Here is a 15,431-nt window from a genome sequence, read left to right on the forward strand (position 1 = left end):
AACCATAAATGAGATGAAAAGACAACCCACAGAATAGGAGAAAATATTTACCAATGAAGTGACTGGCAAGAGATTAATCTGCAAAATATACAAACACCTCCTGCAGCTCAATATTAAAAAAAAACAAACAAAAAACCTGATCAAAAAATGGGCAGAATATTTAAATAGACATTTTTCCAAAGAAGACATACAGATGGGCAAAAAGACATGAAAAGATGCTCAACATTACTAATTATTAGAGAAATGAAAATCAAAATATTATGAGGCCATCTTATACCAGCCAGAATGGCCATCATCAAAAATTCTATAAACAGTAAACACAGGCGAGGATGTGGAGAAAAGGGAACCCTCCTACACTGTTGGTGGGAATGTAAACTGGTACAACCACTATGAAAAACAGTATGGAGGTTCCTCAAAAAATCAAAAAGAGAACTACCAAATGATACAGCAATCCCACTCCTGGGCATCTATCCAGAGAAAGCCATAATTCACAAAGATACATGTGCCCTAATGCTCACTGAAGCACTATTTACAATATCTAAGACATAGAAGCAACCTAAATGTCCATTGACAGAGAAATGGATAAAGAAGATGTGGTACACATATACAATGGAATACTACTCAGCCATAAAAAAGAATGAAATAATGCCATTTGTAGCAACATGGATGGACCTAGAGATTATCATATTAAGTGAAGTTAGACAGTGAAAGACAATCACATGATATCACCTACATGTGGAATTTTTTTTTTTGTCTTTTTGCCTTTTCTAGGGCTGCTCCTGCGGCATATGGAGGTTCCCAGGCTAGGGGTCTAATCGGAGCTGTATCCACCGGCCTACGCCAGAGCCACAGCAACACGGAATCCGAGCCGTGCCTGCGATCCACACACCACAGCTCATGGCAACGCCGGATCCTTAACCCACTGAGCAAGGGCAGGGACCGAACCCGCAACCTCATGGTTCCTAGTCAGATTCATTAACCACTGCGCCATGATGGGAACTCCCTACATGTGGAATCTGAAAAAAAAAAAAAAGAAAAAGGATACAAATGAACTTATTTGCAGAACATAAACAGAGTCACAGACTTTGAAAACAAACTTACGATTACCAAAGGGGACAGGTGTAGGGGAGGGATGGACTGAGGGTCTGGGACTGACATATGCATCCTGTGACATATGGAATGACTGGCCAACATGGTCCTGCTGTGCAGGACAGGGATTTCTATTCAATATTCTGTGATAATCTACATGGGAAAACAATCTGAAAAAGAATGAATGTGTGTGCATGTATAACTGAACTTTGTTGTACAGCAGAAATTATTACAGCATTGTACATAAACCATACTTCAATTTAAAAAACCCCTGAAATTACGGTCACGAAAGTTTTCTTTTTTTCTTTCTTTCTTTTTTTTCTTTTATCTTTTTAGGGTCACACCAGTGGCATATGGAGGTTTCCAGACTAGGGGTTGAATTGGAGCTACAGCTGTGAGCCTACTCCAGAGCCACAGCAACACGGGATCCAAGCCATATCTTTGACCTACACCACAGCTCACAGCAATGCCGGATCCTTAACCCACTGAGCGAGGCCGGAGATCGAACCTGCAACCTCATGGTTCCTAGTCGGATTCGTTTCCATTGTGCCACGATGGGAACCCCATCATAAAAGTTTTCTAAAAGGCTTTCCTGTAGGAAAGGAAATTGTTGCTTTAAATTAGGTTCATCCTATTCTAGAAAAGATTCAGGTTATGTCTTCCTTGTCTGTGGAGATGTCTACATTCTGTTGTGAGTTTCCTATGCTTCTTGAGAGTAACAGTTTGTTCATCTTTGTATTCTCATACATAGACAAAGACACAAACATACACTAGGCCCTCAGTGATTCTGGTTAAATAGATTAAATGGTATCATAGAGACTGTTTAAATCACCAAAGGACTCGTTTGCTACCCTGAAACATGTCCTTCAAAGAAGAAACAGTTTTGACCCAGTGAGATGAAGTCTAAGGAGAAACTGAATAGAAATTTGGACAGAGAGTCCTTCTATGGACTTGAACCACAGCAGGTAAGCCACCACCTTTGCCTGTGCTCAAGATCATTCCTACAAAAGCCCAAATGCCTCATGTCTATTACTCCATACAATTCTACAAATATGTACTGAACATCTGTGCTGGGTACACAGTGGCAACTCAATAAATCTCTATCTGGGTCAATTTTTAATCCCTGTATCATCACCACTTCTATACTGAACTAATTGGCATAAGAGACCATAAACAACTATAAGGAATCATGTTTTAATCCTTTTGCACCTGAATAAAGCAGGGGTCTGCTGGGCACTCAAAGTCTAATATACGAGCAGAATATGGATCCAGGTACCTTCTGTTGGGAATCTGTGGTGAGGGATGGGCACAAGGATCAAAGCATCTTTCATGTTGAAGTAATACCTGAGATGCATCTTAAAGGCCCAAGAAATAATCCCCAAATCAAATTCCGAGAATGAGAGATGAAGCTTAAAGAAAGAAAAAAAATTCTTTGAAAATAAAGGGGAAGATACCCTCATCACAAAGCATAGAGGGAGCAATATTCATGAAGTGTTCATAGGAAACAGCTTACAACTGAGGGTTTCTAGAGCCTAAGGGGGTCCCAGGAGAAGAAGAGAAGGAAAAAGTAGGCTGAGTCCCAATCACAGAGGGTCTTAGATAATTTAAATAAAAGAATGGGGATGCTCAAAATTTTGAGTAGAAAAAATATGATGTAAAGGAAAAATTTGGGATTTAAGGGCAAGACAGAGTCAGGATTTTATCCTAAATTCTTCATCACCAGCAGTGTCACTCTGGAGAAGTGACTTAATTTCTTTGAGCTAAAGGATTTCCTCTAAAAGATGAGTATAATATATATCTCACTAGCTTGAAATGAAGAAGAAATGGATTTCATGGTTCCTAGCCGGATTCATTTCTGCTGCACCACGATGGGAACTTCTAAGAAATGGATTTCAAAGTGCTCTATAAACTGGCAACGACATCATAAATATTAACTGTTGTTATAATCATAAATTGTGCTTTGAAAACGTTTTACCGCCCTGTTGAGGATTTGTTGGAGGTGAGAAGAAAGCCTAGCAGTGGCAAACACAGAAAGTGGCGCTGGTGGTGGAGTGAACATTTACTAGGGCAGACAAAGACAGGCGCTTATCCCCTCACCTGCAGACCCAAGAACCTGACCCTGAACCCTTGAGCAGGACTCTCAGAAATGGATGAACATACCTATCAACCAACATATTGGACAAAATTAAATCCTGGTCAGTAATTTCACTGGGATGACAGAAACATTTTCCTGTTGCAGGGCATTTACTGGTAGCATTGCATTTGCTGTCTTTCCAAACAGCAATCCATTAAGCAATTGGCCAAAAACACTAAGCCAAAGGGTACCTTCAAGAGGACATTAAGTGTAGAATGTTAATAACAGGGGAACTGGGTGCATGTATATGGGAACACTCTGTACTACTCGATTTTTCTATAAATCTAAAACGGTTTGAAGAAATAAAAGTCTACTTTTTAAAAAGTATATTGCAAGTTCAGAGTAAATTTTTTTTCCCTAATAGCCAAAAACTAGAAATACTCCAGGTATTCATCCAGGAAAATGGATCAACTGTGGTACATTCATGCAATGGACTACTACTCTGCCATATAAGGGAGTGGGCTATTAAAACAATCAACAACACGGAAGGATTTCAACAGCATAATGCTGAGTCACAGAAGCCACACACAAAAAGCACATATTATAAGACTCCATTTATGTGAAATTCTAAAACAGGGAAATATAATCTATGGTGGGAAAAAATATCAGAAGAGTGGTTGCTTCTGGCAGGTAGGGATGGGAATTACCTAGGGAGGGCCATGAGGAAACTTTCTGGGATGGTGATGTTTTGCAGCTTTACAGGTGCTTGAATTATACCGGTGTTTGCATTTATCAAATCTCAGAGAACACTCGCTTAAGATTTGGGCATTTCACTCTGGAAATTTTACCTTAAAGAAAATACTAGGTGTTCCTGTCGCGGCTCAGTGATTAACGAATCCAACTAGGAACGATGACGTTGCAGGTTCGATCCCTAGACTCGCTCAGTGGGTTAAGGATCCAGCATGGCCATGAGCTGTGGTGTAGGTCAAGGACGTGATTTGCATCTGGCGTTGCTGTGACTGTGATGCAGGCCGGCAGCTACAGCTCCGATTCAACCCCTAGCCTGGGAACTTCCATGTGCCGCGGGTGTGGCCCTAGAAAGAAAAAAATATATATACTGAACAAATATTGGACTCCGGTTAATGAGTTAATGGTATGCATGCTGAATTATTTAGGGAGAAATATAATGATGCCTGCAATTTACTCATTTTTTAAAATTAAAGTATAGTTGAATTATAATGTTTCTTCAAATTCTCTTGACAGCAAAGTGACCCAATCACACCCAGTTCCCACCGCCCACCCATTCAGTAGGAGCCCACTGCCCACCCATTCCAGATGGTACAGTGTGTATCCACCAACCCCCAACTCCCCATTCATCCCACTCCTTTCCCTCTCTCCCCTCCCCCTGCCTGCAATTTATTTTAAATGTTTTAAAAGTAAGATGGATCACAGATGGACAAAGGGATGAAGAGATGGATAGGTATGTGTGTGATACAGCAAGTGCAGTAACATAGTACAGAATGAGATGGTGGATATATGGGTATACATTGTAAAACTCTGAACATTGCTGTCTATTTGAAAATTTTCTTTAAAAAATGTTGGGGCCTTATGTCTGGGTTGGGTAATTGGGAGAAAGAGATTATATTTAAGCGTATAAGGCCAGGCTTGTAGGCTCTTAATATTAATAAAAACCCTTTACACTTAACTCTTTGCATGAATACAGATGAAATTTTCATATTTATCCTCATGTTACTGCCCAGTCTGATTTATGTTCTTCTCATCCGTGTTCTTGATTTTAGCCTTTGCCATCATGTCACCCTACCAGACTATCGAGCACTGTTTGATGGCAAGGACTTGTCTTTCTTTTTTTGCCCCTGGGTTCTCTTTGCCTGGCACAGTATCTGACATATATTACATAGAGGGCATTCACCCCAACGTTTGTTGGGTACGTCCCATGAGTTATAAGGAGAGCTGGCTGAGGCAATCCAGCTCTTTTCAAGGCCACTGGGAAATATGGAAGATTTCCCATAGAAACACATGATCTAAAACATTCCATGCAAGTGATTCTACACTTGGAAGGAATCAACTAGATGCAGAGCAACCTGTTGGTGTTTCCTCATCCAGCTTTTATCCTGTCATCCTGCTACCTAAAATACATTCTGGATAAAGCCAGTGTGGTATATACTGAAGGCTGGCTCACTCCACTGCCACCCCACTTCCCTTCTAGTTGGAAATAGTGGAAAACTAAAAAAACACCTTTACCGGATTTGCCTGCAGTTAGTTAACCAATTATTACATTCACGCAAGACTAGTAAGTTGGAAGTGAGGCAAAAAGGCCATTTTCCTGCTCTTAGAGCTGTTTTTTGTTCCTTTTGGTAAGCAAGGGTCTAGATATGAAAGGAGTTTATGAAGCTGGGGCACTACCCAGCTTCCAGAGTGCCATGGAACAGTTGCAACAGTAGCTTCCCAAGTGTGACCTCCCAGTTGCTACATCACAGCTACAGAGTGAGGGTTGGGTGATTGACTTCACTCCAGTGCTATTCTGGGGGTGGGGACAGGGAGTGAGTGTCAAGCATGGACTCCTACCCCAGAACACACAGTGTCAGTTTTTCCTACTATTTGGTAAGCATCCAATCCCCTGAATTCAATCCCTTCCTGTTCGAAGTATCTGGAGTGGTTTCCATTTCTTGTACTGGTCCCTGGGTATACAAATCAAGAAATACGTGTGAGTGACAAAGGGCAGGCTTCTGTGGATGGGAAAAGGGTTGTATTTCAGAGATTTTTCACAATGAGTACCCATTCAAGTAACTGAACCCTACTTTGTGCCAAACACTGGGCTAGTGGCTGGCTTCATGAGACAAAGGTCTGCTTTAAGTGGGAGAACATGCTAATAAGATATGAAGAGCGAGCCCACAGTGACGGACGTCTGGAAGAAGGAAGGACAGGTGAGAATGAGAGTCCAGGTGAATGGGTGGCTTTAGAGGGGAGAGAACGTGCTTACGTTCAGACCCCAAACCAAACAGTGACTAAAATGTTTAGCACTTTATGCATGTATTCAGCTCCAGCACTTTCTTTAACACCCTTTCCCATCCTCTTTTTTTTGGTGGTGGGGGGGGTTTAACATTTGACTGCTTCCTATGTGTCTGGCACTTACATATGTTTTCTCATTTAAACCGCGGAACGCCCTACGAAGTGGGAGCCATTATTTGCTTAATAACTTGCCTGAGGTCTCACAGCTATTGACGAGCAGAGCCAGCCCTCTAACTCCTATCTTTTGATCCAAATCCTACATTCTTAAGGGATCACAAAACCAGAATTTCAGTTCCGCAGAAGACGTAACATGTTTAAAAACTAACACTGTACAAATGTGAGGAACTGTTATCCTTGTCATGGAAAACCAAGTTAAAAACCAAGTTCTTTCTCCAAGTGTAATTTCTTCGAGGCAGGAAGAACGGTGTCCACTCTGTTTGGACCCCGGAACAGGATTATAGAGGCCCTAGGCTGGCTCCCATCAGACCTAACTCACCCTGGACAAAGGGGATGCGGGGCAGAGAAGGAAAACCGGTTGCTGCCACCAAGGCTTCCTCACTAAGGCAGCTCTTTATCTCCTCCACCACTGTTTACAGCTCAGGGGACACCATCCGGACCTAATAAATGAAAGTACCCACTGGGAAGGGAAAAACACACATGCTCCCTCCACATACAAAAGGACATTTGTGTCAGGCAGCCTAAGAGGCGGACACACACCCAGGGCTGGCCCCCTCCTCCCTTCACCCCTAGAGACAGACAAGAAAGGCAGCTTTCTGGTATCCACAAAGGGGGTGGGGGTGCTGTGGCAGGGAAGTGAGCACACGCTCTCCAAAACTGCTGACTTGATTCATCCCTAACTGACACAATGCGGAGAGGAAGACTTCAGGAAATGGGCAGATTATGTCCAAGAAAAGATTTCCTGCAAGCAGTTAACGGGAAACTTACATGAAAAGCGAAGACTAAAAATACACAGGCTCTTGGAAGCCAGTGGCCAGGGCCCCAGGGCCTGCTGTTCTTCGAGAAGTGTGTGAAGAAGGTACCGGCCTGGAACCCTCCCTGCCCACCAACCTAGGGAGACCAACTTCGTATTGGCTTTATTCCCTAGAAAAGCTCATCAGGCACCTGCTGTGATTTAAATCTCAATCTAGCATTCAAGTCCTCACTGTGTTGTAGGCTCTCTATTCACATATCACCACAGCACAGGAGGCAAGGATCCTACAGCCTTATACACAGAGTGACTCAAATGATGAGAGAACAGGATACGTAGCACAAACTATCTCCTATGCCGATGTGAATTTTTTAAAACTTTATTTTATGCAAGTGTAGTTGATTTACAATGTTGTGTTCATTTCTGCTGTACAGCGAAGTGCTCAGTTATATGCGCACACATATTCTATTTCATGGTGAATTTTGAATATCAAGGAGTAAGCCTCACTATTTAAGACTTAAGAAGGGTTGGAAAACCTATATTAAGGTGGCATGGCACACAGGACATGTATTTGCACTTGAAGGCATCTGTAATGACAAATCAAAGCTTGAACCGGAGGGAAACTAAAATGCAACTTGAGGAGATGAAAAATTAGCTATTAGGAGGGTGTTTATTGGATTTGGAGAAAAGAACCTTTCTGTACATGTTCAAAGGCAGAAAGAAGCAGGCCATGGAGTTCCCTCTGTACCCTAGGGCCTGAGCAGAAATTTGAAGAAGAAGGAGTACATTTTCGGAGACTTCTTTTTCCCTTCTATTTCTAGAAGCCTAATTTTGCCAACTATTATTGAGCCTCAACAGAATACCCCCTACAGCACTGAACAACAACAGATCAGGAATCTCACAGTTTGAAAGGAAAAACGCATCCTACAAATACCAGAGGGAGGAGGGCAGTGCTGGGCTGCCCAGGACCCTGGCATAATTTCGAAGGGCTCATCATCCTGCTGCCCCATTAGTACACGCCTCCTAATGGAGCAAGTCATGAGTCCTTACACCCAGAAATTTTAGGCCCAGATTACAAAGGAAAATCTTATCGCCGACCATCCTTCAAACACACCAAGTTTTTCTTCCAGGTCTACAGTCAATAATTAGAGGCCAAGACTCCTTTGGTGTCATATTTTTAAACCCAATGAGAGCCAGATGTGAATGTACAATGGAAAACAAAACGTAGGTGGTCCTATGTGATCTGAGTCCCGGGAAGCTGGGCCGGGAGAAGAGCAAGTTGTTTTCTTACCCAGGAAGATCTAAGACTTCTTTTGTTGTAAAATCCCCTGGATGCCTTTGTGGTGCTGCATTCAAGGCAGCCAGGCAGCCTAGCACTCCTTTCTTAAACGCTGCTCCCAAATCCCTTGGATAATCTGGCACCACAACTTTCTGCATCTCTGTGCTCCTTTTCAGTCTTAGGGGGAGCCCTTTAAGCTTTTGATCCCCAGGATTTTATGCTCAGCTTCCTCTTTTCTTACTCTCTATACTGCTCGGTAGTTGAGACTCCTCTCATCGCCCAGAGTACTCCCAGATCTACCTCTCCAGCCTATACTTAAGGAGCTATTGGGCAGCTGTTAAGTAGAACTGATACCTTCACCTCCATTTGATACCGTCTTCCCACTGTCTCTGTATCAGGAGGAAAGGGAAATAACTAACTGGCACCCCAATCTCCTAAGCCTTGGTGAACTGCTTCCTTATGTAAATAGATAACAAGGATTTTATGTTTGATTTATGAACGTCTGCACATTAAGTTTATTTTATAACTTGGAAATATAGGTATCGCAGCTATCATTTCATTTGCTATTATCTAAATGACAAGTATCATCAGTGAACACCAGGCAGGAATAAAAAATGTGTGAAAATCAGGAGTTCCCTTTGTGGCTCAGTGGTTAGCGAATCCGACTAGGAACCATGAGGTTGCGGGTGCGATCCCTGGCCTTGCTCAGTGGGTTAAGGATCCGGTGTTGCTGTGAGCTGAGGTGTAGGCTGCAGACGCGGCTTGGATCCCGAGTTGCTGTGGCTCTGGTGTAGGCCGGTGGCTACAGCTCTGATTCTACCCCTAGCCTGGGAACCTCCATATGCCACAGAATGGCCCTAGAAAAGGCAAAAAGACAAAAAAAAAAGGTGCGAAAATCAAGTGGTCAAAGGGTATAGGAAACGTGCTGTTAGAAAATCGTTGGGCTGTGTGTCGTCAGAAACAAAACAAACAACAAATTGGATGAGTGACTTAAGTAATAGAAATTAAACCAAAATATGTTAGCAATTGCTTTCATCTCTATTTCTAAGATCAGAGTCATGATTAAGAGAAGAGTGCTACTGGATTCAACTGTTAGGAATCTGGCTGTGATTACTCCGGCAACACTTCTGAAGACCGTGACAACAGCAGAGAACAAAGTTAAAAGAATAGTGGACGAGGCAATAGGGTTCTCCAGTTGGCTTTGCTATTAAATGCTCCTTGCTAAGCATTTCATTTAATATCTTCATGGTACAAGATCCCTACACATTCTTAGCCTTTGGTCTAAGCAAAAGATCAGACAGTGATTTATACCTCATTGTAGATTTCAGTCAATAGGTTTGATTTCCTTACCCAGGACTATGTGCCTCAAGTTAACTCTCCTCAAAGACAGAAGGATAGTGGGCGAATATGCAAAGGGCCACCAAACAAGTGTAGGGAAACCTACACTACAATGGTTTTCTTTTGGTTGCAGCTCACAGATGGCAGTGGGGGGCAGAGACCTACTAGAAAGTAGGGCAGTATTCCTCACAGCTAAGTCAGAGTCAAGACTTAGTTAAGAAGAGGCTGGTGAGTAACAAAGTGATACCCTGGAGAGGAAGGATGTACTTTATCCTGACAATCCATACTGTTGTCTTAAGAGGCCAAGAACAAGGAGGAGGAAGCTGGAGGAAAAATGGTAGAGGTTTGAGCAAATGAAGATAAAATCCTTTCCCCATAGAAGAGGAAACCTAATCATTTCCCATCCCTACACTGGATCAAATCCAGCTAATGGTGAGAAAGAGAAAATGTTCTGGCAATAAGTGAATAGCAACTGAGTTCTTTCCTACATTCTAGAGGGCACATTCTGTGCAAACCTGAAACTAAGGAGCTTAAAACCTAGCTAAGAAGCCATGAGTGTTTTAAAATATAAGCAGCAAATAAACATTCTAAGTCAAAGTAATATTAGGAGTTTAGAGTGGTAAGCAACTGCCATGCTTCTGGGTGGTCTAGGAAGGCTTTGTAAGCAACAGACCGGGAGCTGGGCCAGGTCAGTGTGAAAGCTTGAACTTCACATTGCTATCCTTCCCAGCCAAGCTTTCCTCTTTGGAGCAGTCATTAAGAAACTTCTAAGAAATCAATAACAACAATCACTACCAACAAACTCCTTATACAGGGAAGTAAAAGCACTTTGCAAATATAAAATGTTAAAGATCATATCACTTGAATCTACAGAAGAGCACAGGTGGATTATCTGTCACCATCATTATCCTAACAGCATTTAACTTAACTGAATATCGTCCTAGGTGTTGCACTGTTGGCTGGGAAACATAATACCCATTCACCATCTCCATCTTCCTTCCTTATAGGGTCTAGAAAAGCAGAATGATCACCTTCCTAGCCTTCCTTCTAACTGGAGGAATCCATGATGTGTCACAGTTCTGGATAATAAGACATAAGCAGTTATCTGCCGGGGGCTCCTGAGAAAATTTTGATTTTCTTGCTACCATGAGGTTGAAAGCCAACATATTATGAAACGGCTGAATGGGAAGATATACAGAACAAGCATCCTTAATCACAACACTGAGTCTCTAAACCAAAGGCAGCCACTTCTTATTCTAGGCTTGTAATGGGATAATGCTATTTAAACCACCATCAACTTAATAAATTGAAAATATCCCTGATATAAATACTTACCATGTACTAAGCCTGTGTCATAAAGTAGGTAGGTGACAAAAAAAGAATTCGAGACCATGTCAGACAGACCCAAAGCCCCGACTCTTAACCACTAACAAGGGTATATGCAGTTCTATGAAAACTTGGGTCTCCTAATGACCAACCCTGTGGTTGTTTTGGTTGGAGGGATTAGTCATCCTATGATGGTCACATTCTCATTATAAAACTTCATATTCCGGGTACACTGTATAATATGTTCCAAAGAACAATGACACTAATTCTATTGGCTCTAAGTTTAGGGGCAAAGGGATTCAACCTACTGACTTATACCCATTATCTTCACCTGATTCCCTTCCTGACAAGTCTATGGCTCTCTTCTCTCATCTGGAATTTCTTCCACATTTGAAATTCATAAAAACTTAAAATTTACCTGCAGAAATTTCCATCTCTCCTTTTTCTTTTTCTTTTTTTTCCCCAACCCATTTGGACTTTCAAGATGGCCACAAATGAGTTCTGCCCTTGTTTTATTTTTTTCTTTCTTTCTTTTTTTTTTTTTTTGTCTTTTTGCCATTTCTTGGGCCGCTCCCGCGGCATATGGAGGTTCCCAGGCTAGAGGTGGAATCAGAGCTGTAGCCGCTGGCCACAGCCACAGCCACAGCAACACGGGATCCGAGCCGCATCTGCAACCTCCACCACAGCTCACGGCAACACCGGATCCTTAACCCACTGAGCAAGGCCAGGGATCGAACCCACAACCTCATGGTTCCTAGTTGGATTCGTTAACCACTGAGCCATGACAGGAACTCCTGCCCTTGTTTTCTATACAACAGACAGGCATCATTTCAACAAACTAAGCATCTGATAACACTTAAAAGACTGTTTCTGGAGAGTCACTTATCCCCTCACAATAGTGTACATTGGAAGATCATTCAGAAATATTGCAAAGTCTAAAACAACACTGAGCTGATGCTGAGTGATCAGCTGTCGGCAGCTGTTGCGTCTTCATGGTTTTACTCTCAAGAGAAATGTTCTCCTCCTCTGTGGTTATGACTGGCCATTACATAGGAGGATTAGTGGGGCTGCTTCTGGCTGTCACGGAAAGCTTAAGATATGTCCTTTATGTGGATTCCTAAGAGCAGACATCCTCTTTGCAAAGCGGATAGGCCACCTTCCTCAACCAATGAGCTAATTGTCTGAAATCACTCCTCATAGATCAAGAAACATGGTCTTGTCAATCAACTCTCTTCATGCGGAAAGGAAGAGCCTTTTCGAAGACCCGATTCAATTCGAAGCCCCTTCCATCTACGAAATTCTCAAGTCTACGAATGTGAACAATTGGCTGCAACGAATGACTCCTTCCAGCTTTATAGCTATGAGGGCTTTGTTGACTACAGTTTTTTTTCCTTCAAAGAAAAAATTGTTTTTTTAAATGTAGTTTCCTGACTATACCAGGTGTGAAGTAGGAAATAAAAGAACAAGCCGTTGTGTTGGCCATCTAGGGTTGTTTCCCTCCAAGCTTGCCAGATGGACGTCATCCTGGATACTTTCTATCCTGCTGACCGAGCTAGGTCTTCCTGGCAAAGTCTACAGACTGACTACTCATTTCTAATCAAAACGTAGCAGCAAATTCTAAAACTTCGGGGCTCTCTGGAAGATTGGTTGCTGGCTCTCGCTAAATAAAGAAGAGTGAGTGGCCCATTTTTTGTGGTTAATACTAGGAATTAGAGACAAACTGCATCTTTGCCTACTGGGAGAAAATGGGCTGAGAATCAGTCACCTTGCAGTGAATTGTCAATCAACACATCTTATACAATTTGAATACTGTATCTCACTGACCCTTACTTTCCTGCTTCCAAATACTGCGCTGTTTTGTTCAGAGAGCAACCCTTTCCTGTTCTATTCCCTCTACTACTTAGAACTCTCTTCACAAGTCTAAAATACACAAGCAAAGTAGAGAAAAAGGGAAAGCCCAATCTCTTATCGCTGAGAATATTGGAAAAGCTTTATTGGAGATGCAATAGAAGAGCTGACTTAAGGATGGACAGAATTTTAATAAATGGAGACAGGGGAAGGAGTAAAAGGAAGCTCCCTGAAAGAGAGAAAGGAAGGAGTATTTACTATGTAATAGATACCAGGCTACATACGTTCACATAAATTCTCATCCATACCTTACAATAGCCACTGTTGGAAGAGGCAGGTATTAATATCCTCTCAAAGCATTTAAACGGTCTAAGAAATTTGCTCAAGATTACAGAGTAAACAAGAGGTGAACCCAGGTCTCAAACCCAGATCGAGCTCTAAATCGTCTCTTTCTCCACCACACCGATAAGCAATGGCACGGAGGTTGGAAAGACAGGGCCCATTTAGGGAATGTGAACTGGGCCAATATGGCGGGCAAAGATATAGCATCTTCTGAGCATCTGCTCTTGAGTCACCATTTAAAGAAAAGGGTCCCATGAGACAGACCCCAATAGTGCTATTAGGTGCAACCACAGCAAAACAGTCTTGACCATTTTGACAAGATAAATCAGAACAGATATGAGTCACATCTTATAAGGAACTATCAGGGGTCCTGAAGCTGATGACTCTAGTTCAGGACCAGGAGGGTTGCTTCTTACACCATCTCCATTTGGCATCACATTCAAGCTGAATCTAAATACTACCTGAGCCTTGATCCCAGTGTGTCCTACTGATCCAGCTCAGCATTTCTAAAAGGCAATGGTCATTCAAGGGGGACTACGTGGGCACCTCCTGTCACACCTATATTTTGTATGCTATACATATTCCCCTCAATTATCTCATGGTCTTTTCCCATTTACCAACATTATCCTCTTTCCTACTTCTCTATACACAGGCTCTAAAAAAAGGACTAGACCATAGCAATTGCTTACTGAAAGTTTACTGAAAAAAATGATACATAATTATTCAACGAATGTTGATTCAATGAACACATGAACTGGATGTTTCTGTTAGCAGTGATGAGAGATGCTAAGCCATAGACTCAAGGTTAGAGTGATAGGATACAATGTAAAGTAAGATGGCACACACAGGTTGGAGCCTCCAGACTGGCTGGAAGCACTCCAAATGCCGAGCAGAGGAATCTGACTTACTTTACGCGAACCAAGAAAGAGAATCCTGAATGTTGCTGAGGATGAAAAAAGTCTTGGGCACAATGGTAAGGAGGGATGGGGGTGACATGCCCAAATGGTTCTAGATTGCCAGTAAATAGCCTGACAATCAGGCTGTTGAGAAGAGAGTGTACGTCCCCAAGGGAGAGGGCCAGAAGGATGCATGGAAAGCAGCATCCTTGTCTTTGTCTCACACAGTACCTCACCTTTTTACCGGTGATACCAAAGTTCTAATTCCCTCACTAATCTCTCTATGGCCGCTGTGTCTTTTGTTTCAGTTATTCTTCTCTTCAGGAATCTTCCTCCTCTAACCACTCCTCAAAATTCCTGTTGCAAGTTATTACTGGATTGGATAAGTGCAATGTGTCATGCCTCAGAACTGATTCAAAAGCCTCAGAATTTCCAACCTCTGTGGGAGAGAAAGGCCAGTGTAAATATATTGTGTTCTTGTCCCTATGGACAAGACAAACTTCGCCTCCTCAACTCTGGCCAGAGCCAGAACCAAGTAAAATGATTTCTTTTTGCCTTCTGTGCTGAAGCAGAGCAGAAATAAACACTGGGAGTGTCTCACTGTGCGGCCCATGCACATATGTATGCTCAAGAGAAGGAAGGACGCCCTCCGTTGCGTTTTCCATGCCTTCTGCCTCCACTCTAGCAAATGCTTTTGAAAAAGCTGATCTGCCCAGAACTCACCCTCTGACTTTGTTCAAGCTCATTCTCACACCTCCTGTAGCCCCAACTCACTCCTGTGTTGAAATGATACTCCTCCTTCAAGGCCTACCTTACATGCTACCTCCTCTATGCTGCTTTCTTTTATTTTTTAGGTCAAATGCAAAACCTTCCCCATCTAAACCCCTCTGACACCTTGTCTGTTCCTCTGACCTCAAATCACAAAAAGATGTGTGAGACCATTTCTATATGTTTTACTTCCCCATCTAATCCCTGCTTAAGACATTATGGGCATCCCCCATGGTTCCTAGTGCAGCATTTGTACTTGGTACAAGTGGGAGGCTATCAAACACTTGTTAAAATAAATGAATGAAATTATTACTTTCAATGAGTTTTCATATATCTTACTTCAGAGCATGATTATCCCTACTTTAACTGAAGGCTCATAAAAGTTAAGTGATTCAGAAAACAGACCGTGCTTTCCACACAAGCTGAGATAAAAGGCCCACATAAGAGGATGCAGATTGAATCTGGGTACCTCTTGGATAACAGCTTCTATCTTATTGAATAACCCACTGAGAA

At 42.3% G+C, this 15,431-nt stretch overlaps 1 protein-coding gene across 1 annotated transcript in view; it reads right to left on the reverse strand.

Annotated features, from left to right (window-relative positions):
- Positions 1 to 15,431, reverse strand: part of GAB2 (GRB2 associated binding protein 2) — a 185,293-nt gene that overhangs the window by 104,231 nt on the left and 65,631 nt on the right. The window lies entirely within an intron of this gene.

Source organism: Phacochoerus africanus, chromosome 11 (assembly GCF_016906955.1).
Source record: "Phacochoerus africanus isolate WHEZ1 chromosome 11, ROS_Pafr_v1, whole genome shotgun sequence".
In the NCBI taxonomy this organism is placed as follows: domain Eukaryota; kingdom Metazoa; phylum Chordata; class Mammalia; order Artiodactyla; family Suidae; genus Phacochoerus; species Phacochoerus africanus.